Here is a 24,046-nt window from a genome sequence, read left to right on the forward strand (position 1 = left end):
ATTTTGACGATTTTTTGGTCTAAAAATCATCCTTGTAAATGTGTGTATAGGGTGGTATTTATAAGCAAGGTAATGTAAAGAAATGAACACAATTGTTAGTAGGTTACACCTAACCACTTGTTGACTATCAACATACCATTTAGTTGACACATGGAAGAAATTTTGGGTCCATTTCGATTTACGACATTTGTCTCACAAATGCTTATAAGTCCAGTATTTAGTTATCTTATATAATTAAATATTAATTTGATTATTTAACACTTAAATAATATAAAATTAACAAATAATGTTCACGCAACTTTTAAGTATTATTAGACCATTTTATCAATATAAAATGTACCCCATAAGATTCTATTAGATAATTTTACAACCTCTTATAAGTTCTTTTTATTTTTTTATTTTTTTTATTTTTTGCAATAAAAGCAAGCCCAAATTATTCATCCATTAAGGGAATAAAGAGGTCAATCTTACAAAGTATAACCAACAACACTTCCAAAATAGATTACTAGCTAAAGGACTCTAGAATTTCTTCCTCATAGGAAGAAAGAAAAGCATATAATAATATTATACTAAATAAGTATTGGACTCTCCTCACAATGTAATCCTCAGTATGTTCAACATCTCGGAAAATATGGGAATTCCGTTCTTCCCAAATGTTGTAAGCTAATGCAGTAAGACAACTTGATATCCACTGAACTTTCCAATGGCGTCTAATCCTTCTTCCAGCTAGCCAATGAAGTTCCGTTTTTAAACTATCAGTCCATCCCCTAAGCTTCATCCATTGCAATAACCTATGCCAAATTGATGCAACAAACTGACATTTGAAAAACAAGTGCTGATGAGATTCATTTGCAGCTTTGCACAGAATGCAACGATTAACCATATGCAACCCCCTCTGACTCAATTTATCAGTGGTGGCTAGTTTATGCTGCATAGCCAAGATCACCAGTACACTATGCTTAGGAAGAGCAACCCTATTCCACACAGTCTTCTCCCAACTGATTTTGTTATCATGATCCCTCAACTGTTCATAGATTAAGCTGAGTTGCAACTTCCCTCCTGCAACACAATTGGACAGCAAAGTACGAGCATTGTCAATGCCACCAGTCTTCTCCAATTACATATCTCTTACCTTCAGAATGCACACATATCATATAAAATTAATTAATTAAAAATTAATTAATTAATTAATTCTAATTTATATTTATTAATTAATTATCACATAATAAAATAATAAATCCTCTTGGCCCGAGTTCGTAACCCGTTATCAAATTATATATTTACTAGACTTATTAAAAGTCAATTAATATAAGGAATTAAATAAATCGTATCGTATACAAATAATTAATATTTCCAATTTGGGCGTCATCCTATAGGTGTGACCTAAAGGGATTAGTTGATCATCGCCATCACACGACAGTAACGTCAAACTCTAGTCAGCCGAGCGTTACCGATAAACGTTAATCAACTGACAAATATATCAAATAAATCCCTTATATTCCTTGTGCGAGATTTAATATGTAAACGCACTATTGTGGAGGACACTCACTCCAAAAATCTCCCACTTGTCGGACACAAGTGTGCGGTACCAATTCTCTTGTCCAATAATATCTCCCACTTAATGCAAGATGTCTTTCGGGTCGTTCTTGTACGTGATCATATCATAAAGTGGTTTTCTCGATCCGGAGAATGACTATCTGACTGGATAATCTACTATAGATCTCATCCGATCGTGGCCACGCATTTCCAGTCACCTCTCCTCGAGTGGCCTTGAGATAAAATATGACATGGGTGGACAATCCCTTTGACCTATTCTCTTTGTTCGATGCAGATCACAATGACCCAGTAAATGCTCATTGGTCTCCTTTTACGGCGCGACCTAGAGCAAAAACCTAAGCCACCGGAAAATCGCACCAACTCAGAAAAATAGTCGCCAGTCTAAAGAATTGACTCGAAGGAATAAATAGAAATCCTCGCCATGACCTAGCAACAAAAGGACTCTATAAACGGTCATTGTCCGACAAATTGTCTCACAATCTGCCTATGTAATCGACCAGTCATCACTATGACCAAATGATAGTCGAACTTGTCATCAATCTCCTTACAATCTAGTCACTTCGAGACGTCACCTCATTAAGTAACTAGGGACAAAATATAGTGTTAATCCAGTTCACTTTAATAGGGTTCGACGTTGTCACTACAACCTATTTGGACAAAACAATGTAATTAAATTCAGATATAAAATCTGAATACAACGATAAATGTAATTGTCATATATGAAATAATAAATACAATATCTTAATTATTACATATCACATAATTTACAATAGTTCTGGCATTCGTCTCAATCCCATAGAAACTATATGACTATCATGTTTAGCCTGAGACAATTATTTGGTTAAAGGATCAACGATGTTGTCAGCTGTCCCAACCTTACAGACTGTAATTTTCTTCCTTTCAATTAAATTCTAATTACATGAAATTTTCTAAGTACGTGTCTAGACTTGTTACTAGACTTGGGCTCTTTTGCCTGAAAAATTGCCCCACTGTTATCACAATATAAAGTGATAGGATCCTCGGCGGTCGGAACTACTTTCAGTCCTTCTAAGAATTGCCTAATCCAAACAACTTCATTCGCAGCTTCAGAGGCTGCAATGTACTCAGCTTCCGTTGTAGAATCAGCAGTCACAGACTCCTTAAAACTTCTCCAGCAAACCGCTCCTCCGTTCATCAAAAAGACAAAACCAGCCTGGGATTTCAAATCATCCTCATCGGTTTAGAAACTGGCATCCGTATAACCTTTTACACGTAATTCGGATTCTCCTCCAAACACCAAGAATGAATACTTAGTCCTTCTCAAGTACTTAAGAATATTCTTGACGTCTATCCAGTGACTCTGACCTGGACTTTTCTGAAAATGACTCATCATACTCAAAGCATACGAGACGTCTGGATGAGAGCACATCATAGCATACATGATCGATCCAACAGCGAAAGCATAGGGAATCGATTTCATGCGTTCAATATCCTAAGGCTCAGTAGGACACTACGACTTACTCATAGTAATCTAACTGCCTATAGGTAGAAAACCTCTTTTGGAGTTTTTCATATTGAATCGGTCAAGAATCTTATCGATATAAGCTTCTTAACTCAAACTAATATCCTTTTAGATCTATCTCTATAGATCCGGATACCCAAGATGCGCTGAGCTTCTCCCAAATCTTTCATTTGGAAGTGATTTCCTAACTATATCTTGACAGAAGCAAGCATATCTACATCATTCTCAATGAGTAAGTTGTCATCCACATATAAAAGCAAGAAAACAAATTTACTCCCACTAAACTTCATGTATAAACATGGTTCCTCAACACTTCGAGAAAAACCACTCTGTTTAATAACATGATCAAAACGATGATTCCAATTCCTTGACGTTTGATTAAGACCATAAATGGATCTCTTAAGTTTGCATACTTTGTTAGGATTTTTAGGATCCACAAAACCTTCAGGTTGTGTCATATACACTTCCTCTTCCAGAAACCCGTTCAGGAATGCGGTCTTGACATCCATTTGCCATATCTCATAATCATGAAATGCAGCAATGACTAACATTATCCGAATAGATCTAAGCATAGCTACTGGTGCAAAAGTTTCGTCATAGCGTAAACAATGAACCTGGGTAAAACCTTTTGCTACCAATCTAGCTTTGTAGATATCTCTATGTCCATCCATGCCAATTTTAACCTTAAAGATCCGTTTACACTGAAGAGGTCGAACATTTTTATGTAAGTCAACCAGGTCCAATACCTGATTATCGTACATGGAATCCATTTCGGATTGCATGGCCTCGAGCCATAACTTAGAGTGATAACTAGTAATAGCCGCTTTGTAGGTTTTAGGTTCATCACTTTCTAAAAGTAATACCTCATAGTCACCATCTCCCTTGATAACACCAAGATATCTATCAGGATGGCGACTAACCCTCTCGGACCTCCTAGGTTTAGAAACAATAATATAGTCAGACGTAGAAGGAACATCTTCCTGTACCATCACATCAGTTTGTGGCTCTTGAACTTCATCAAGTTCAGATTTTCTCCCACTCTGTCTTCTAGAAATAAACTCTTTTTCTAGAAAGACAGCTTCACGAGCCAGAAACACTTTGTTCTCGTTACTATTGTAGAAGTAATATCCACAAGTTTTCTTAGGGTAGCCTACAAAAATACATTTGTCAGAATGAGGTGCAAGATTATCATCAGACTTGCCCTTGACATAAGCATCACAACCCCATACTTTCATGTATCGCAAATTCGGGACCTTCCCTTTCTATATCTCATATGGAGTTTTGTTAGTTGCTTTAGTGGGACTTTGATTAAGTGAGCGTATAGAAGATAAAATGGCAAACCCCCAAAATGACTTAGGTAACTCAGTTTCACTCATCATTTATCAGACCATATCTAATAAAGTTCGATTCCTCCTTTCAGCCACACCATTCAGTTGTGGTGTGCCAGGATGTGTTAACCGAGATAGAATACCATAGTCCTTAAGGTGATCTCTAAAGTCATTGCTTAAATATTCCCCACCACAATCTGATCGTAATGTTTTAATATTCTTATTTATTTGGTTTTCAACTTCATTCTGAAACTCCTTGAACTTGTCAAAAGCTTCACTTTTATACCTCATTAAGTAGACATACCCATATTTACTCATGTCATCGGTGAAAGTAATGAAATAGTCATAATTACCTCTAGCAGTGATAGTCATTAGACCACATACATCGGTGTGTATTAAACCCAACAACTCACTAGCTCGAGATCCCTTTCCTAGAAAAGGTGCACAAGTCATCTTGCCAAGAAGACAAATTCGCATATGCAAAATGATTCGAAATCAAAATGTTTAATTATACCAGTCGACACTAGCCTTTTAATGCGTTTCTCGTTGATATGTCCTAATCGACAATGCCATAAATAAGATAGATCGGGATCACCTGTTTTGAGTCTTTTATTATCTAAATGATAAACATCATTGCAAGTGTCGAGAATATAAATACCATTGAGTGAAATAACTTGGCTATATACAATCCCATTAAGGGAAAAAGTACAACACTTCTCTTTGATTACAAAAGTAAAACATTCTGCGTGTAACACAGATACTGATATTATATTTCTAGACAACGTTGGTACAAAATAACAATTATTTAGAAACAACTGCAAACCCGAAGCTAAATCAAGTACATAGGTTCCTACTGAAACGGCAGCTACTTTAGATCCGTTACCCATTCGGAGATCAACACCACCCTTGTTTAGCTTCCTTACGCTTTTTAGGTCCTGCAAGTGATTACACAAGTGAGAACCACAACCAGTATTTAATACCCAAGTTGTATTTGAAGCGTAATTTATATCTATCATAAAAGATTCGGTTTAGAAGTTACATGTTGGCTTCACAATGCCAGCTTTGATGTCATCTAGATATTTGGAGCAATTACGCCTCCAATGTCCCTCGTTATTACAATAATTACAAGTGTCTTTAAGATGATTACCCTTCTTAGGTTTAGGCTTGGTAGAGCTATTCGCAATAGCCTTACCTTTGCCCTATACCTGTACGGGCTTCTTACCTGCATTCCCCTTAAACTTCTTCTTCCCCTTCACATTAATTGCAAGAACGTCCTTCTTCGTACTCCCACTCAATACCATGTCCTTCATTGCTTGCACAAGCAGAGAATGGTGCTCATGAAGATTTTTCTTCATGTTTGTCATATTATAATTTACCCTAAATTGGGTAAATACTTTGACATTTGAAAGAGAGTGGAGCACTCGGTCCACCACAAGCTCATCAGGGATCTTACATCCCAACCCGTCTAGAGTTTCCACGTACTCAATCATTTTAAGTACGTGTTAACTCACAGGTTGTCCATCTTTGAAGTTAGCCTCAAAGAAACGAACAGCAGTGTCATATTGAATTATCCTCGGGGCTTGAGAAAATATTGTAGAAAGCCTCGAGAATACTTCATGAGCATTGTGGAATTTGACGCATTGCCTTTGTAAGGCAGGATCCATTGTAAAAATCAAAACATTTTATACAGCAGCAGATTCTCTTTGATATTCATTAAAAGCCTCCCTTACATCGGCAGTGGTCCTAGAACTAGGTGAAGGGGGAGAGGGATCGACTAGGTAGCGTAATTTGCCATCACCTGCGGTATCTAATCGAAGTTGTTCTTCCCAATCTTTAAAATTACTACCGTCGGCTTTTAAAACATATTTGTCCATAAAAGAACGAAGCCATGAATCTTTAGATATTGTGTCGGTTTGACTAGTAGAAGCCATTGTGATTACTACAAAGGAAATGAAAGAAAATTAACATTTATCGTTTAAACATTTTACTTGTAAAACTATTTTAACAAGTTCCCATTTATATAATGATCTCCCACTGAATTATATAAATGATTCAAAGATCCATCTTTATATAAACACGGGCACGGTGGACCAATTCAACCCATATTTATATAAATTTGGTGAGTCAACAATTTTGACTGATTCTACTATTAGAACTCTTGGTCAACGGATTTTCTTAAAAATCTATCTATTAGCCCCAGAATTAAATATGGACACGGTGGACCGATTCAACCCATCCTAATCTCGTTGAGTCCAACCAATTTTCACGCGTAATAACTTTTATTACCCTACTTACCCAACGTAAAAAGAGTGTACCTCGGTGATCCGAACCTACCTCTAATGAAGAAGGGATTCATAGGTGCTAATATTGGGTAAGGCTAATCTCAATTTTTAAAGTTGAGAGATCTTATCAATTTAATTGTCTATCACTTTTAAGTGAACAAAATTGGTGAATGCTAGACAATTATATCGATAACAACGAAAATAAAAAACATGTAGTGACGATTTGTCATGAAAACTAGCAAAGTAAAACAAAAAATCCTAATATGGCCACCTAGTTAATCCTATTAACTTAAATAAAAATACACTTCGGAAACCAACTCCTTAGTCCCTTGAGTCTTCGATAAAATGGCCTCCTTCTTTAGGATTTCGGAATGCCTTTCCGAAATTCACCGTCGTTATGAAAACTCCATTTTTAGATGCTTCATTTAACTACTAATAAATAAATTACATACCAATTTCCTATTATACAATTTGTAGCATAAAAAACTATTAATTAATTACAAATTGGGCGATGCGAAATCGCAATTAATTACTAAACAAGTCGATATTCCCTTACATTACGGGAAATACCAACTTCTACCTATGGCCATATTAGGTAAAATTACATAATTGAAATACTAAAAAACCATTTATCCATATGAATAATAAAATTGCATTATGTAAAATGCCATGCCAAATCGTCCAACTTACCAACAATGATTATTTGAACTTGCTTTGACGGAATTTTAACCATTAAAAAATCATAATCAATTCTTAAAACAATTTTAAGATTTACTTATCATACTAATCTGGTCTAAAATCATAATAATTATTCACACTAATTATCTTGAAATAATATGGGCTTAAAACACACTTTATAACAAAAATGAAATAATAATTCATAATTATTATGGAAAAATTCCATTTAATTAAAATATTTAGAGAAAATTAAATTTTAAATTTTTTTACATTCTGGTCCTTCACCAAAATGACATGCATTTGAAATTTTGTGGTTTTAAAATTTATTTAAAACAACTCTACAATTTTCTCGGTAAACGGCAATTTTTACGACTTAATTCTAAATTAAATCATAAAAATAGAAACAACCTCAAAAAAAATTTGTACATTTTGGAACACTTTCCAGGAGCTAAAAATCAAAAAATTTCGAGCCCAAAAATTAAATAAATATTTATTTATAAAATAACCATTATTTACCAATTTTTATCAAATAAAAATCAATAAACTACCCAAATTAATCACATTAATTTAAAATTTTTATTTCTCATAAATAGAACATGTATGTGGTTATCTCTAAATAAATATGCATAAAATTAACATGCAACATAATTTATTTAACTATTAATTAATTTTAGTGCATCTTTACTCAATTTTATGCCATTTTAAGGTATAAGAAGTAATTTTAAGTGATTAAATATTACAAAAAACAAATTTTATTAATTTATCTCATAAACTCATAAAATCATCTTATGACTACATGCATGTATGTAACAATGCTCTGATACCACTTAGACCCTCATTAGACACTTCAAATGATATAAAAATTACTATCTAATTTCATAAGATGGTCTAAATCTACATGCATGCAAAAGTATACAACATAAAAGATTGCATAAAACCATATAAGAAGAATTTTTTTTTTTTTTTTTTTTTTTGCAAGAATGGTAGTTCTCATATATTCCAAAAACAAGAGGAGTACATGAGTTTCTTACAAAGAAATATAACCTCTATACAAAGACAACATCTATAGCTCCCCTATCTATTCAAGTAAACCTATATATCCCTCCTAATCTACAAAAATAGGCCGCTCATTCAGAGCTACCACAACTTCAGAGTATAGAGCATCATTTACAGTATTTAGAATCAAAGTATTCACTATTAGTTGAATCTCCTTAACAAGTTGAGTAATGATTTTTCTTTTCCTTCAAAAATTCTCAAGTTCCTTTCACCCGAGAGAGATGAAACTAGGGTGCCCAGGTTCTGACTAGCCCTTTGGTGTTTCCAATGCTTCTTTTTGCATCTGCTATTGGTCCACATGAGAAGTGACACCAGGTCAGTACAGGGAGTATTGAGATTTAACCAGTGCTTGATGGAGGATAGCACTGCAGATGAGTAGGCACAACTGAAAAACAGGTGAGTGCCACATTCAGAAGCTTGCTTGCATAGATCGCATCTATTCACCATCATTAACCCCTTCCCATTAACTGATCAACAGTGGGTAACTTCTTCTGAACTGCCAGCATCAGAGTTACTCTATGCCGGGGTAGCATTTTGCCTTTGGAGATAGCTTTATAAACTGGCTGGACAGGAGAAGTCTCACGCAGCATAGCATAGGCTTTCCTCAGAGAAAATTTGTGATTGACAGTGCATTGCTCTAAAGCTTCCTTAGCGACTGCATATTTCCAAACTTTGCAATACTGAGTCCTTCCTTGTTTTGTAGGATACCTCCGATGCAATCGAATGATATTCCTTAGCATCCGAGTCCAAATAGTGCTTTGGTTTGTTAGGTAAGCGCAAGTCCAAAGATTCCAGTTGCCCCTCTGCCATGATCTAGGCACCAGAGCCATTTGAGCATAATAGCCTGGTTCCATTTGCCTATGTCTTTAATCTGAAAACCCCCTTCTTCCCAGGGAAGACAAATGCTTTGCCAGCTTTTGAAAATAATTCTCTTAGTATCATCAGTCATGCCCCAAAATAATTGCCTGCAAAGCTTAGTAATATTGCTAAGGACTTGCTTGGGCAGAAGAAGGCCAGTACACCAAAAGTTGCAGAGACCAAACACTGCAGAATTTATAATTTGTATTCTACCAGCATAAGAGAGGTGCTTTGTAGAATACTTGCCTGCTAACAATTGAATTTTAACCAGCAGACCATCATACATTTCAGCAGTGAGTCTAGAAGAATGAATTGGAAGCCCTAAATATCTGAATGGGAATCTCCCTTCCTTAAGACCAACACTGCCAAGGATTTGATCTTTAATGCTATTAGACACACCTCCCAAGTAGGCCTCAGTCTTCTCCAGGTTAGCATTGAGTCCAGACCATTTAGAGAAGGAAGACAGAATATTTACAACATGCTGAACAGAAGGTAAGTCACCTCTGGTGAAGACCATAAGATCATCAGCAAAAACCAAGTGCGTGAGGCCAAGTCTAGAGCATTTTGGGTGATAAGAGACATTAGGCTCTAAGCACATTCTCCTTAAGCTCCTGGATAGCACTTCCATGCTTAGGACAAAAATAAAAGGAGAAAGAGGATCCCCTTGACGGACTCCACTTTGACCTTTAAAGAAGCCATGATGGTCGCCATTAATTTTTAAAGTGAACCAAGATCCAGAGATGCAGCCCATGACCCATTTGATAAACATAGGGGGAAAGTTAAGATCAGTAAGCATATTCTTGATAAAAGCCCATTGCAAGGTGTCAAAGGCTTTACTTATGTCAATTTTTAGCATACATCTAGGAGTGAGATACTTCCTACAGTAACCTTTAACCAAGCTCTGAGTGAGCATGACATTCTCAAATAAGCTTCTACCACTTACAAAAGCAGCTTGCTCCTGTCCAACAAGTTTTGGCATAATGCTTTTGAGCCTATTGGTGAGGATTTTACTAGCAGTTTTGTACACAACAGAGCAACAAGAGATTGGCCTAAAGTCCTTGACAGACTGAGGTACCTGCTTTTTAGGGATTAAGGTAACTAAAGTGACATTTGCTTGCTTAGCCATAAAGCCAGTTCTGAAAAAATCCTCAATGGCTAAACAAAAATCAGGGCCAACAGTATCCCAAGCTGCCTTGAAAAAACACAGAAGAGAACCCATCAAGTCCAGGACTTTTATTGGAGTCAATATCAAATAATGCCTGTTTAATTTCCTCTCTGCTAACAGGCTTGATCAAATCAGGGTACTCATCCTCCTGCACACACGGCCCACTGGAAATAATTTCAGTGTCAATGGGAAGAACTTCCTTGGAGCTACCCAGCAACTGGTGATAGTATTCCACAAAAGCATCCCCAACCTCCTGCAACCCCTTACACTGCATGCCACTGAGGTTTTGAATGTCCCCAACCATTTGACATTGCTGTCTCTCCTTGATCTTAGCAAAGAAATACTTGGAACAAGTGTCATTTTGAGTAATATTTTGAACTTTGGCTCTTTGAGAAAGGATTTTATACTCAGCTTCCTTTAACTCACAAAATTCTTTAGAAAGAAGCTTCTCTTGCTCTATGAGAACAGTGGAGGAGGGAGAATCCCTGAGCATACTGAAACACTGAGATAGCTCCTTCCTCTTAGAAGTAACCCTTTCAGTAATGTTAGCAAAATGGGCACTATGAAGCTGCTTAAGGTGATGCTTAATATTTTTGAGCTTATCCATTAATCGAAACATAGAGTTCCCATTCAAAATACTCTTCCAATTCTCAGACACAATCCTCTTAAAGTCTGGGTGTTCAGCCCAACAATTCAAAAATTTGAATCTTTTTTTGGGCAAATCATCATCATGAAAATAAAGCATTGCTGGACTGTGATCAGAGATACATGGGCTTAGGAAGGCAGCAGTAGTTTGTGGATAGGTGGAAATCCATCTATCATTTACTAAAACACGATCAAGTTTAGAGTAGACTCTAGTAGAGGCATCCTGTTTATTGAACCAAGTAAAGCCACATCCTGATCCATTAAGATCATCCAATCCACTTTTTTGAAGACAAGAGTTAAAATCCACTAATTCAGAGAGAATAGGGGGAGTATTACTAATCTTTTCATCAGGATGTCTAACCACGTTGAAATCTCCCATTACTGCCCAGTTGTCCACTCTGCCAGCAAAGTGATTCAAGGAATTCCAGAGGTCAGCTCTTTTGCCACCCTTATTACTACCATAGATCACAGAGAAGAAAAATTTCCTCCCAGTGGGTAAATGATACACCTGACAGTGCACAACTTGGGAGTGCTCTTCAAGGATATCCACTTTAGTAGTACTTGGGTTCCAAAGAATCCAAATGCGACCATTCTTATGTCCATTATAATTGCAGAAGGAGCAATATCTACTGAAAGAAGTTCTCAAAATCTTAGTAGCTTTCTTAGCCTTAACCCTTGTCTCAATTAAGCCAAGAATATCTACCTTATTCTCCCTAAGGAAATGCAAGACTTCACTATGCTTAATAGGCTTATTAAAGCCTCTTATGTTCCAGGTGGATATTATCATTATGAACAAGAATCAGGAGGGTCCTCCACTATAGGGTTCTGGCCAAGATGTGAAGTAATCAGATGATCTCCCAGAACTAAACATTGCTCCTGGTTCCCATGAGATCCTCCATCAACCTGTGCATCAAGACCTCCTTGTGCCACTGACATAGGGACCACTGGTTCAGAATCATGGGTCACCAGTTCAGTAGTGACCTCAGGGGATTGTCCAAGGCCATCAGCTATGGATTGCTCAGGAACTTCTCCTTGGTCAGTATCAGATAGGGCACTAAAAGAATTTTCAGTGGCTACAGAAATGTTAACAGTCATAGATGAAGTGCCTCTCTTCAAGGCTATTTGAGGCTGCTCCACTTGACTCTTCCTGGTGCATGCTGAGTGCATTACAGCAGTGACAGAAGAGGGAACCTGCTCAGGAGGAGAAGGGGAGGAGCCTAGCCGAGGGCATTCTGAGCTCTTCTCCTTCCCTAATGAGCTGGTAGCCAAGTCTGTAGTTGCTGTGGTACCACCTAGCACACAGGGCTTCTTTTTCACATAAGTTGTTCCTTGAACAGGTTTAGAGACTACTCCTTTAGGTTGAGCTGTTTTACTTTTGAGTCTTTTGCAAGATTGCTTGAGGTGTCCCATCTTACCACACTCAGAGCAATAATGGGGAATCCATTCATACTCCACTCTTTGAGTGGAAGGGCCAAATGGGGTGTTAAGAGAGATCTCCAAAGGAGGGTCCACTGCAATGTCCACTTCTATCATTACTCTAGCAAAAGAAAGCTTTTCTTTATTTGTAGTGGGCACATCAGCAAACATTGGCCTACCAATTTTGCTAGACATCTTACTAAGGACACTAGGGGACCAAAGATAAGGGTCCAGATCTGGAAAGAGGACCCAGATTGGTACCAGGGAAACTTTTTCCATTTCAAAGGAGAAGGATGGATGCCATTGTTTCAAGATAAGGGAATATGATCCCATTTTCCAAGGACCATCTCTCAGCACATTGTTCATCTCCTCCTTGGTTGAGAATCTAAAACTAAACCACCCTTTCTTGAAATATTGGACCATAGGAGAGGCTATGTGACCCCAGTTCTTGGTTACAAAGTCTGTAACCTGTTTGAGGGTAGGCTTGGATCCCAGAAGATGTCCCATGAGAGTAAACTCCCAAAGTTTGAGTTCATCAGCAATGTCTTCCATAACAATGTCAATTTCCCCAGATCCCTTGCTTTCCTCGTGAAGAAAGAGGGGCATCCCAGCACTATTTTTAGGCTTAACAACCTCTGACCACTTAGGTTTAGGCCCAGATTTCTCAGGAATAGGATCACCCATGACTATCCCCTCCCCTTTCGAATTAGGGTTGTCAGAAGCATTCAGACCCATCCCCTCAATTTCCGAGTTAGGGTTAACAACAGTCAAGATTGGGGAAGAACTTGTAGGAACATCACCAGAAATTGAAAGATTTTGACCATTCAAAGAATTAACAGTAGTAGCAAGATGATTGACAGCATTCCCAGAATTTATCACTCTAGATGTGGAATTTGAGTTAATTGTTGATGAAGAGTGAACAGCAGCAACAATTAAATCATTGAGAAGAACGGGTTGACGAGTCGGAGTTACCTGGGTAGAAGCAGTAGCATCAAGATTAGGAGAATTGGCCACAAAAGTAGTATCAGTGTTTGGGGAAGAAGAGTGCGAATCCAATGGTGGCCTTCCTTTGGGAGGACGACCTCTGCCGCGCGCCATGGAAGCTGGATGAAGGTCCGTAACAATGGCGAATTACAGAGAAAACCCAGAGAGAGAAAATCTTCTCTCTAGCGCGCGAGTATATCCATATAAGAAGAATTTCCTTACATTGCTATTGGAAATATTTGGGCACAACTCAAGGACTCCTTCCTTGATGTTGTTCTTGAGCTTATATTATGTGGATGATCCTCCAATAACCAAATCACCAACCTAGGTGATCTCCTTTGGATGCACCCAAGATTAAACCCAAAAATCCTAATAATTACTAACTAGATAATTAGTAGGATAACCTTGCATACTATGTAATATTATTACACTAATAATATTAGTTTATATGTATTATAGTTTTGTGAATTATTTTTGATGATGATCAACAATTTGATCAAATTTTTGATGAGAAAATATAAAGAAAATAAGTTTTTTTTTTCCTTTTCCTTTTTCTCTTCAATAGGCACAACCAAGGGAGTAATTTTGAGGATTTTTTGGTCTAAAAATCATCCTTATAAATGTGTGTATAGGGTGGTATTTATAGGCAAGGAAATGTAAAGAAATGAACACAATTGTTAGTGGGTTACACCTAACCACTTGTTGGCTATCGACATACCATTTAGTTGACACATGTAAGAAATTTTGGGTCCATTTCGATTTCCGACATTTGTCCTACAAATGCTTATAAGTCCAGTATTTAATTATCTTATATAATTAAATATTAAGTTGATTATTCAACACTTAAAAAATATAAATTAACAAATAATGTTCACCCAATTTTTAAGTATTATTAGACCATTTTATAAATATAAAATTTGCCCTATAAGATTCTATTAGCTAATTTTACAACCTCTTGTAAGTTTAATTAGCTAATTACTTCCGCCTCAAAAATACACACATATCGTATAAAATTAATTAATTAACAATTAATTAATTAATTCTAATTTATATTAATTAGTTAATTATCAAATAATAAAATAATAAATCCTCTTGTCCCGAGTTCGTAACCCGTCATCAAATAATATAGTCACACGACTTATTAAAAGTCAATTAATACAAGGAATTAATTAAATCGTATCGTATACAAATAATTAATATTTCCAATTTGGGCGTCATCCTATAGGTGTGACCTAAAGGGATCAATTGATCACCGCCGTCACACGACAGTAACATCAAACTCTAGTCAGCCGAGCGTTACCGATAAACGTTAATCAACTGAAAAATATATGAAATAAATCACTTATATTCCTTGTACGGGATTTAATATGTAAACGCACTATTGTGGAGGACACTGATCACCCCAACAATTTATACATAGTCAAAATACTTTATAAACATCAAGGGATCAGAAATCATATGGTTCGAAAATCATATTAATGAATAAATCTTTATAAAACCACAAAAAATGCAATAATACATACAGCTACAACAATTAATCAATGCAATACCGAGTAACGTCGTAGTTACCTATACGCTATCCGAATTTATCAAATACTCGTCCTTGTCGGAGTCCTCTTGATAACCTACAAAAACAATAACAAAACTCGTATGAATTAACATATGAATTATTATTATGACGATCTACTATTAAATGCATAAGTGTTATAAAATTTACCCATAGAAAAAGGCTAGATCGATCGATTGGAGCAAGAAAAAGATGAAGAAGTGATAGTGATGGGTGAGCAATGTCACGGCACACTTAGAGCAATTAGGGTATTTTTTTTAGGGTTTGCTTCCCTTATTAACCTATAATGAAATGATAACTAATAAAGGGGTTTATAAGAGTTTAAGGGAGAGTGAAATGAGAAAAAAAATCAACCCTCTTAACCACTTTGTTCCACCGGTGTTTAACAAGGTAAATGGGCCTAAATATCTTCCCATTTTCTAGTAAAATGATTTGTGTAAACTAGAAAAATGTCTTAAGAAAATGGTTTAACAAAACTAGTTAAAACACCTTCTCATTTTAAAACACACGGTCCACATTACTAAGTTCAAAATTTGATTTTCCATTTCCTAAAAAAAAATGTCATTTAAATAAAAGTCGGTCCGTTATAAAATCGGACTGAAAATAAGACATAAAATGGAATAAATTCATCGATTTAACGAAAACCGATAAATTAAAATTAAATCTTTAAATATCATAATTAAAATAAAGTAAATGAGACTAAAAATTTACGGGTTTTACAACCTCCCCCACTAAGAATAGTTTCGTCCTCGAAACTTAAAAGTTAGAAAACAAAATTTAAAGAACAATGCCTTTTTAAAACATTTCAGCTGACAATTAAATTCAAAAAGTCATTGTCGAGGCATAAACAGTCTTTAGCCAATTTTCAAAATTGAATCATTAGAAATCACCTATCTAATCTCATGGAACGAGAGAATACTGTCGCGAATCAGGATTCTGTCGTCCAATATAAGGGCAAGTCAACATTGGGGAAAAAAAATCGAATCTTAAAACCAAACATTAGCAAGTACCGAACTGGTCATTAGACGTCTTTAATGACAAGTCCTAGCATCCAACCAATGTCGAAATCCAAAAGAGGATGTGTAAATTTTACTTCAAAACCATAGGACAAATCCAATGTGTAAACACCATATAACTTTTGAAAGTTTTTCGAAGCATCAAACGACATTATTTGAAACAATTCCGAAATGTTTTCAAACGAGTTTTAAAACATTTTGAAACAAAACCAAGTTTATACATTAATCCAGAGTAGCACTAAATATGAAATTAAAGTTTTGAAATCATAACTCAATATTAAAATTTCCGAGAACCGAACTTTGTAAAACTCAAAACTCTTGTATAAAATGGAAATATTCGAGGGAATAGGTTAACGACAAAAAATAAACAAAAGTTTTCAGACTTAAGCAAGGGTCGAGGGAATTGATAACAAGTGGAGTGATCCGATGCTCTAGAAAAGAGGAAAGGAGTCAAGAGCCACACAAAGCTCTCTCATGGATAGAAAAACAGATTAATCATCTTGAGATTCTCGGTACAACTCCTCTATGAAACGCCAGCTTTCCTATTTCTATTGTAACCAATTCCAAGCTTAGTAACACCAGGCAACTAAGTTGTCAAGTTCAAAGTTGCCAAAATTCCTAATCTATATCTCCAAGATTATCAATTCGGACAACATTCATCCAAAACCTTACATACTTGCGCAACCTCTCAGAATAGCATGGTAAGAACCCACCAAGTAGTCCAAACTCCACTTTTACTAACCAAAATACCATAGGTTATCAAAAGAGAACTAATCAGGAGTAGAGACATACAACTTTTGAAACATTATGAGGTTGAATGGTTACGTAGCATGAATCTCTTGTAATTATCCTATATGACTCTTGTACTATGATATCCATTTATTAATATATTCTTACATTTTACCAAAAAAAAAAGAAAAAAAAAGAGAACTAATCCATTTAACTGATAAGGCCCTTAAAACTGTTGTAAACTCATCAAATCCGCACTCAAGATATATTCTAAACCCAAAATAGCCTAATAAGGCATAACACACTCAAAGGATTTTACTATTCTGAACTCACCACCAAAGCAACAAGGTTACTAAACTCATAAGGTTTCTCGAGTTATGGAACACCAAACTAAAATCCACCATCTTGTGGATGCAGCCACCTGCACGCCCCAGCCGATCTGTGGGACATACATCGGTCTTTTGAAAGCCACGCTCGGCGGCGTAAAAAAATGCTTTTGGCCGGATCGTTTTTGATCGGTCAGTTTCGTCTCGGTAAGGGTCTCGAAACGATTAGAGATGTTCGGATTCGCCACCAAGCATTTGTGGGATGCTTGGAACCCGTTCGAATCCACTTTATACCTCGGTCAAACGAAGCAGAAAGCAGTGTTTGACATAGGTACTAAAGATAAGGAATCGTCCCTCTTTAGCATCCTATCTCTAGAATGACTCTCGTACGCCCTGGATAAGGTCGTCCACTATCCAAAGTTTCTGAGTAAGAGGTGAAGGTACATATTGGGAAGCCCTTTAATCGACACCCAATCCCCGCCGCGATAGTAGCGGCCTCTACTGATTGATCTTGGTTGGTTGAATGCAAAAGTTGATAAAACGGTTTAAATGCATGAATGCGCCTCCAATAATTTAAACCTAACATGTGAGAGCTTTCTAAGTCGGTTGATTTATTCCAAGTATCAAGTATAAGATGTCGAGTTGGATTGATGGTTGATTTGCATATAAGACGGAAATTAAACATCCATTTACCAAATCAGGTTTATGGTGCATAACGTGATCCATTTGTCTTAATAAGACGTTTTGAAATACGGTTTTTGAATGAGCACGTTAGTCGTCTGATCCGTCCTATATCCGGGTTAATCGGAGTCGGGATCGTCCTAGACTAATGCTAGAAAGGGAACAGACCCTACACCAGGCAACCAGATGAGGCGCGAGCCTATTGGCGATATAAGGGGGGTCTCCCTTGGTTTGAAAATAGGAAAAGAAATGGCCTGTTTAGGCACGGGTCAGTCAATGGTATAAGACCCATTCTGACCATTGAAAAACGTATATAAAACGTATTGAAAATGGGTATTTGGACCCGCTTTGGTTTGAAAGGACCGTTTAGGTCGTATTTGTGTTGATTTGAAAGCGAGACTTGAATAATCGTCATCGTTTTGACGGTATTCGATGTCGGGTTCGGTTTTGCAAGTTTGACATGAATAGTTTTGAAAACGAATGTGAACTAATTGTTTTAAGTTCATTTGAATATAATTAGTCGATACTCATCATCGTACTCGGGTTAAAATCCGACATGGTATGTAGAACCAAGGATGACTTTGTGTTGGTTATTAATACATTTAATTTGAAAATGTAAAGAAATGATGAAAGGCTTTAAAATACCTTCCAAAATGTAAAGAAATGATGAAAGGCTTTAAAATACCTTCCAAAATATAAAGAAATGAAATAAAAGGCTTTAAAATACCTTTTAAATATAATTAACCAAATATTATCACCGAAACACGGATTAAACCGTCATGGTATTAAGAACCAAGGGTGAAAATGCTTTATGGTTAAAACTTGTAAAAGAAAATAAAATGGGTTTGAAAATACTTTAAATGGTAAAAACCGATTACAAGTAGGAAAATGAAAAATAGAGGAAAAGAAGAGACCAAACACGGATTGGACTTGAGGTTGGGCAAGCTGCTTTAGGCGCGAGCCTATGTGCTACGTAAGTAGCCTCTGCCTCAACCAAAAAGTCCGGTTTTGGCTCATTCTTCCCATGTTTTGGACCATGTTATGCATGATTTAGCATGTTATAGTCATGAAACAAGTAAAGACATGATAAAAGTAGGATTTTTACACCCTCATACTTACATGCTTGGTTTATGGCGAGAAACCGACGTAAGTGTAACAACTCGTTTGGTCGGAAAAGACCCGGTTTAAAACCGTTTTAGTAAGTAAAAAGAGTGTTTTATTAAGTCTAGTGATGGTGTAGTGGTCGAGATGGTCGGTTAAGGGATTTAATGCACGATGACGGTACCAAAAAATGTGTAAGGCTTGTATTTACGATCGGTAGGTCGTAAATACGCGTCGGATTGTGACTTAGGAAGTCGAGTCGAGAATTTTAAGGGAGAAAAGAGGGGGCGGACACTCGCGTGAGTTCTCTAATGGGGGCATTTGAGGGGTATTTATAAAAAAATTAGTGGTTGTGTGAGTTTTGAGCGACGTGGCCACCTGGGCTGCTCAAAGAGGCGTGAGCAATGTAGCACGTCTTCGAGGTGTCTTGTCGCTTTCACACAAATGCAATCATGATTTGTTCTATCCTAGGATTTGTATGCACATGTTTGGTACTTGACCATACATGACTCCGGAAAATCTTAACATGGAAGCATTTGAATGGTTTGTTTTTTGTGTTTGACTCGTTATTGGAGTCGGGATTTGAATTTTTGAGTCGGTTTTGGTCCGGTGTCGGTTTTGACTCTAGTTAGTGTCATTGTGACCCCGTCGTCATGCATTAAACACTCCAGGTACTTTTGAAGAGTTTTAAAATGTTTTATTTTCGAAATCGTTTTAAGTTCTCCGACGTAAAGTTGTACACGAACTGTCGATCAAATGCCGCGATTCCAAAGCATGTTGTAGTCCGATAATCATAGGGTGTTTGTTGGAGTCTCAGTAGATATTGGGTATCTACAGAGCCCCCACTTTGACTGAGGCTTGGACAGGGCGAAAGTTAAAGTAGAGCCCCAGGTCAATCGAAGATTACAACCTGGAGACCCAAGCGATGTCAAGGCGGCTCGAAAGGATTCCGGCCAAGGACCTGCCGTCGGGAAGGGCGACGCCAAGGCGACTTGAGGGTATGAGCCAAGGACCTATCGTCGGGAACAGTTTAGAGTCTGTCTACTGTCCGTGCGGGTCGTTTAAAGTCCGTTAGACTACGTACAAAGGCTCGCCAGCCATAAGAAGGAGTCATACCTGAGGCATCTTCGGATATGTCCTTGCGTGTTTGCAGACAAAGGCTCGCCAGCTATGGTGCGTACATGAGGAGGGCTCGCCAGCCGCGATGTGTTTTAAGGCTAGCCAGCCATCGGGTGTATATGAGGAGGGCTCGCCAGCCACGATGCGTTGTAAGGCTCGCCAACCATGGGGTGTATATGAGGAAGGCTCGCCAGCCGCGACGCGTTGTAAGGCTCGCCAGCCATGGGGCGTATATGAGGAGGGCTCGCCAGCCGCGATGCGTTGTAAGGCTCGCCAACCATGGGGTGATTGGTTGATCGACCATGAAAATAGCCGCATTGGATGGGCTTGTTTTGGAAATAGCGGACTCTTGATGCCGCCGTGGAAATAGTGAATTTTGAATTTCGCTATTATTGTTTTTGAAATAAGCGGGTTTCGCGAGGAAGCCCCCTGTTAACATTTGAAGGAACAGTGAATTTTGAATCTTCACTACTCGTTTTGGAATTTGAAGTGGCGGTTTTAATCACCGTGTGTTTGAATTTTGAGGGAAGTAGCGAATTTCGAATTTTCGCTATTACGTTTTGAGTGACGGTTTATGTTGCCGCCGTTGACATGTGAAGAAAATAGTGAATTTTGAATCTTCACTATTACTTTTGAAGTGACGGTTTATGTTTCCGCCGTTGACAGATGTTGAGGAAATAGCGAATTTTGAATCATCACTATTGCTTTTGAAGTGACGGTTTATGTTGCCGCCGTTGACAGATGTGGTGAAAATAGTCAAATTTGATTTCCAACTATTATTTTGAAAATGTCGGTTTTAATTGCCGTCGTTTGAAATTTGAAGAAATAGTGAATTTTGAATTTTCACTATTATTTTTGAAAATGACGGTTTTAATTGCCGTAGTTTGAAATTTGAAGAAATAGTGAATTTGAATTTTCACTATTATTTTTGAAAATGACGGTTTTAATTGCGTCATTCGAAATTTGAAGAAATAGTGAATTTGAATTTTCACTATTATTTTTGAAATGACGGTTTTAATTGTCGTCGTTTGAAATTCGAAAAAATAGTGAATTTTAAATTTTCACTATCATTTTTGTATTTGCAAAATGACGGTTCCTAATGTCATCATTGAAAATTTGAGGTTTGACGGGAAATTGGGCCAAAGCCCAAAATTCCACTACGAAAGTGATGTGACCATTATTTGAGCATATTTAGTCCCCGAATTAGCCTTGTTCCCATGCTTTTTAGTGCATATTTAGGTCATTTATTAGCTTTAGTCCTTTGTTTTGCATATTCTTTGAGGTTTTGTTCCCTTGGTAGGAAAGGAGTGCAAACCTTGCATTTTCAAGGCAAAATAGAGCTAAATTGATTGAATTCAATGACCAAGCATCAAAGAGAAGACAAGACTAGAAGGCCTTTGTACATATTATAGTAGTTGGACAATGATGAGAAAAGATCCTTGCATCTCCGACAAAATCCCCGAGGATTGTTGGAAAAAGAAGGAAGAAAAGAAGAAAGGAAGAAGCTGACTCAGAATCCGAGCGGATTGCCATCAGGATGCCCGTCCAAGACCAGGAATCCGAGCGTCTTTGCCAGAGGGACGCTCGTCCAACAAGGCCACAATCCGCCCGTCCAGCCAATGAATCCGCTCGTCCAAAAGCCAGAGAATCCGCTCGTCCCGTGCCTTGGACGCTCGGATTGTGTTACAGCAACTTTCCATTCTCTCCTTGTTCTATGAAGGATGCGCATATCTCGGAAAGACAGGCAAAAAGGAGACTCGCATATTTTTCTGAGAAGAGCGATTCCTCAAGGACTTAATTGTCATTTAAGCCCTTAGTAAACCCTAATTTGTGTACCTAATCCCCACTATAAATACCCCATTAGTCTAGTTAGATAATCATGTTCTTCTTATCAATCTTTAGTGTAGTTTATATCATCCTAATCTCTCTTTAATCTTATAATCAACTTTTAATCAAGTCTTAATACAAATCTCATTTCCTTAATCTCTCTTTTGTTCATCTTTTATTTTGGGTAATTGAAGATTATTTGGGTTATTATTGGGAGATTGGCAACCTTCCAATCAATCATCAAGTACTTCTACTATTCTTTGCTTTATTATTGGAATCATTAGTAGGTATAATTCTCTTAATCCCTTTTTAATTGTTGTTAATCATCTTCATTTATTCATCATGTTTTACTTTGTTGATATGATTGATAACCTTGCTAGCATGTTCAACATGATAATGAGTGAGTTGTTTCCTTAACTAGGGTTAATGGGTAATTAGGGGAAACCAACATGGGGGATGATTCATGCTTAATTTAATATGTTTTCATAGTTTATTTGCTTGCTTGTTGTGATCTCAACTTATGCACATGTTATGTTTGATGAAATGCGAGCCTATGAATTCTTGCATTTTTTACCCATCACTTACCTTTTCAATGAGACTTGTAAGACATAAACCAACTCGAGTCTCATTAGACCATGCATATAGTTGAGTAGGGAAGATTAAGTCGACTTGTAGGTGTTGTACAATCTAATCGATTCGGCTCCGGGACCCAAACTTTCCTAGGATTGTAAGATATAAACCAACTCGATCCATCACAACAATAATTGCTTGCTTATAATTTGAGAATATGTTTGTATGATCAATTCCCATGAATCCCCTATGACCCCATGACACCCTAGTGCCTTTTATCAATTGTTTACACCCCTTTTTAATCATCTTGCTTGTTTACTTTTATTGCTATTTAGTTTAGTGATCTTCTATTCAAACCCCAAATTGTGACACCCCTAGACACCGCTACTTACAATTGAAAATCTCACTTCAATACCCGTCCCTTGGGATCCGACCTTTACTTGCCTCTTTACTAATAGTAGAGTTGTTTGTGAAGTTATAAATATTGTTTTGGTCTAGGTGCTCCTAACGACAAGTACCGAAAACTAAACCTCCAAGTGAGTCCGACCAAAAATGGCGCCGTTGCCGGGGACGATGTTAACTTGATTTAGATTTTGTTAGATTGTTATTAGTTGTGTCTTTCTTTGCCTCGGGGAAGTAAAACTCCTCAAGGTTTGTTCTAATTATTTTCAAGTTGTTTGATATTTTGCATGTCTAGAAGATCACAAGGTAACTTGTTACCCTTTGATCACGAAATTGAAAGGACTTTGACAAACAATAGAAGACTTGCTAGAGGAACTTTGAGAGGTATTGGTGAGGTTGTAGATATTCAACCAAACACTATTGAGTTCGTCAACCCTTTTGCAAGAGAAGGTGAGGAGAACCCAACACAAAATCCAACACAAAATCAACCCACAATGCCTAAATTTTCATCACATTCCGTACCAACCGAGGAGAACCTACCCAATGGTACTCCCACACCACAACACTTAACCGGAAATTTCATTGCCAAATCCGCATTTATCCAATTAGTCGAAAGAAGCCAATTTGGGGGGATGCCTAGTGAAGACCCTCACTCTCACATGGAGACTTTTTGTGACTATTGTGATGCGATTTCTCAAACCGGTGTAACTCAAGACCAAATTCGATGGGTCTTATTTCCTTTTTCTCTAATTGGCACCGCAAAACAATGGTTGAAAGGCCTTGATAAGGCTACTCTCGGAATTGACTCTTGGAGGAAATTGGCTCTAGCTTTCTACAAAAAATTCCACTCACCGGAAAAGACTAACATGCTAAGAGCTCAAATTACAGGCTTTAAGCAAAGAGATGAAGAATCTTTGTATGAAGCTTGGGAGCGGTTCAAAGGAATTTGTCGCTCATGTCCTCATCATGGACATAGTGAGTGGTTCTTGGTTTAACAATTTTGGAATGGTCTTTATGAAGACTCAAGAAACATTCTCAACATGGGATCAAATGGTATGTTCACCGAAGTTGACGATAATCAAACTTGGAACAAGATTGAGGAAATGGCGGTCCATAATTCACAATATAGAGGACCTCGCAAGGCTACTAGAGGAGGAAAGCATGAAGTGGACTCTATTACTCAATTGGGTGCTCAACTTAGTGCTCACATTGATACCATCAAATTGAAGTTCGAAAAA

General features: G+C 37.2%; 1 non-coding gene across 1 annotated transcript; it reads right to left on the minus strand.

The window, feature by feature from the left end:
* Positions 1–23,674: 23,674 nt before the first annotated feature.
* On the minus strand, positions 23,675–23,782 carry LOC141615472 (small nucleolar RNA R71). The gene has a single exon (XR_012529893.1). It is a non-coding gene; the product is annotated as a small nucleolar RNA R71 (small nucleolar RNA).
* Between the last annotated feature and the right edge of the window lie 264 nt (positions 23,783–24,046).

This window comes from Silene latifolia, chromosome 11 (genome assembly GCF_048544455.1).
Source record: "Silene latifolia isolate original U9 population chromosome 11, ASM4854445v1, whole genome shotgun sequence".
Taxonomy (NCBI): Eukaryota; Viridiplantae; Streptophyta; class Magnoliopsida; order Caryophyllales; family Caryophyllaceae; genus Silene; species Silene latifolia.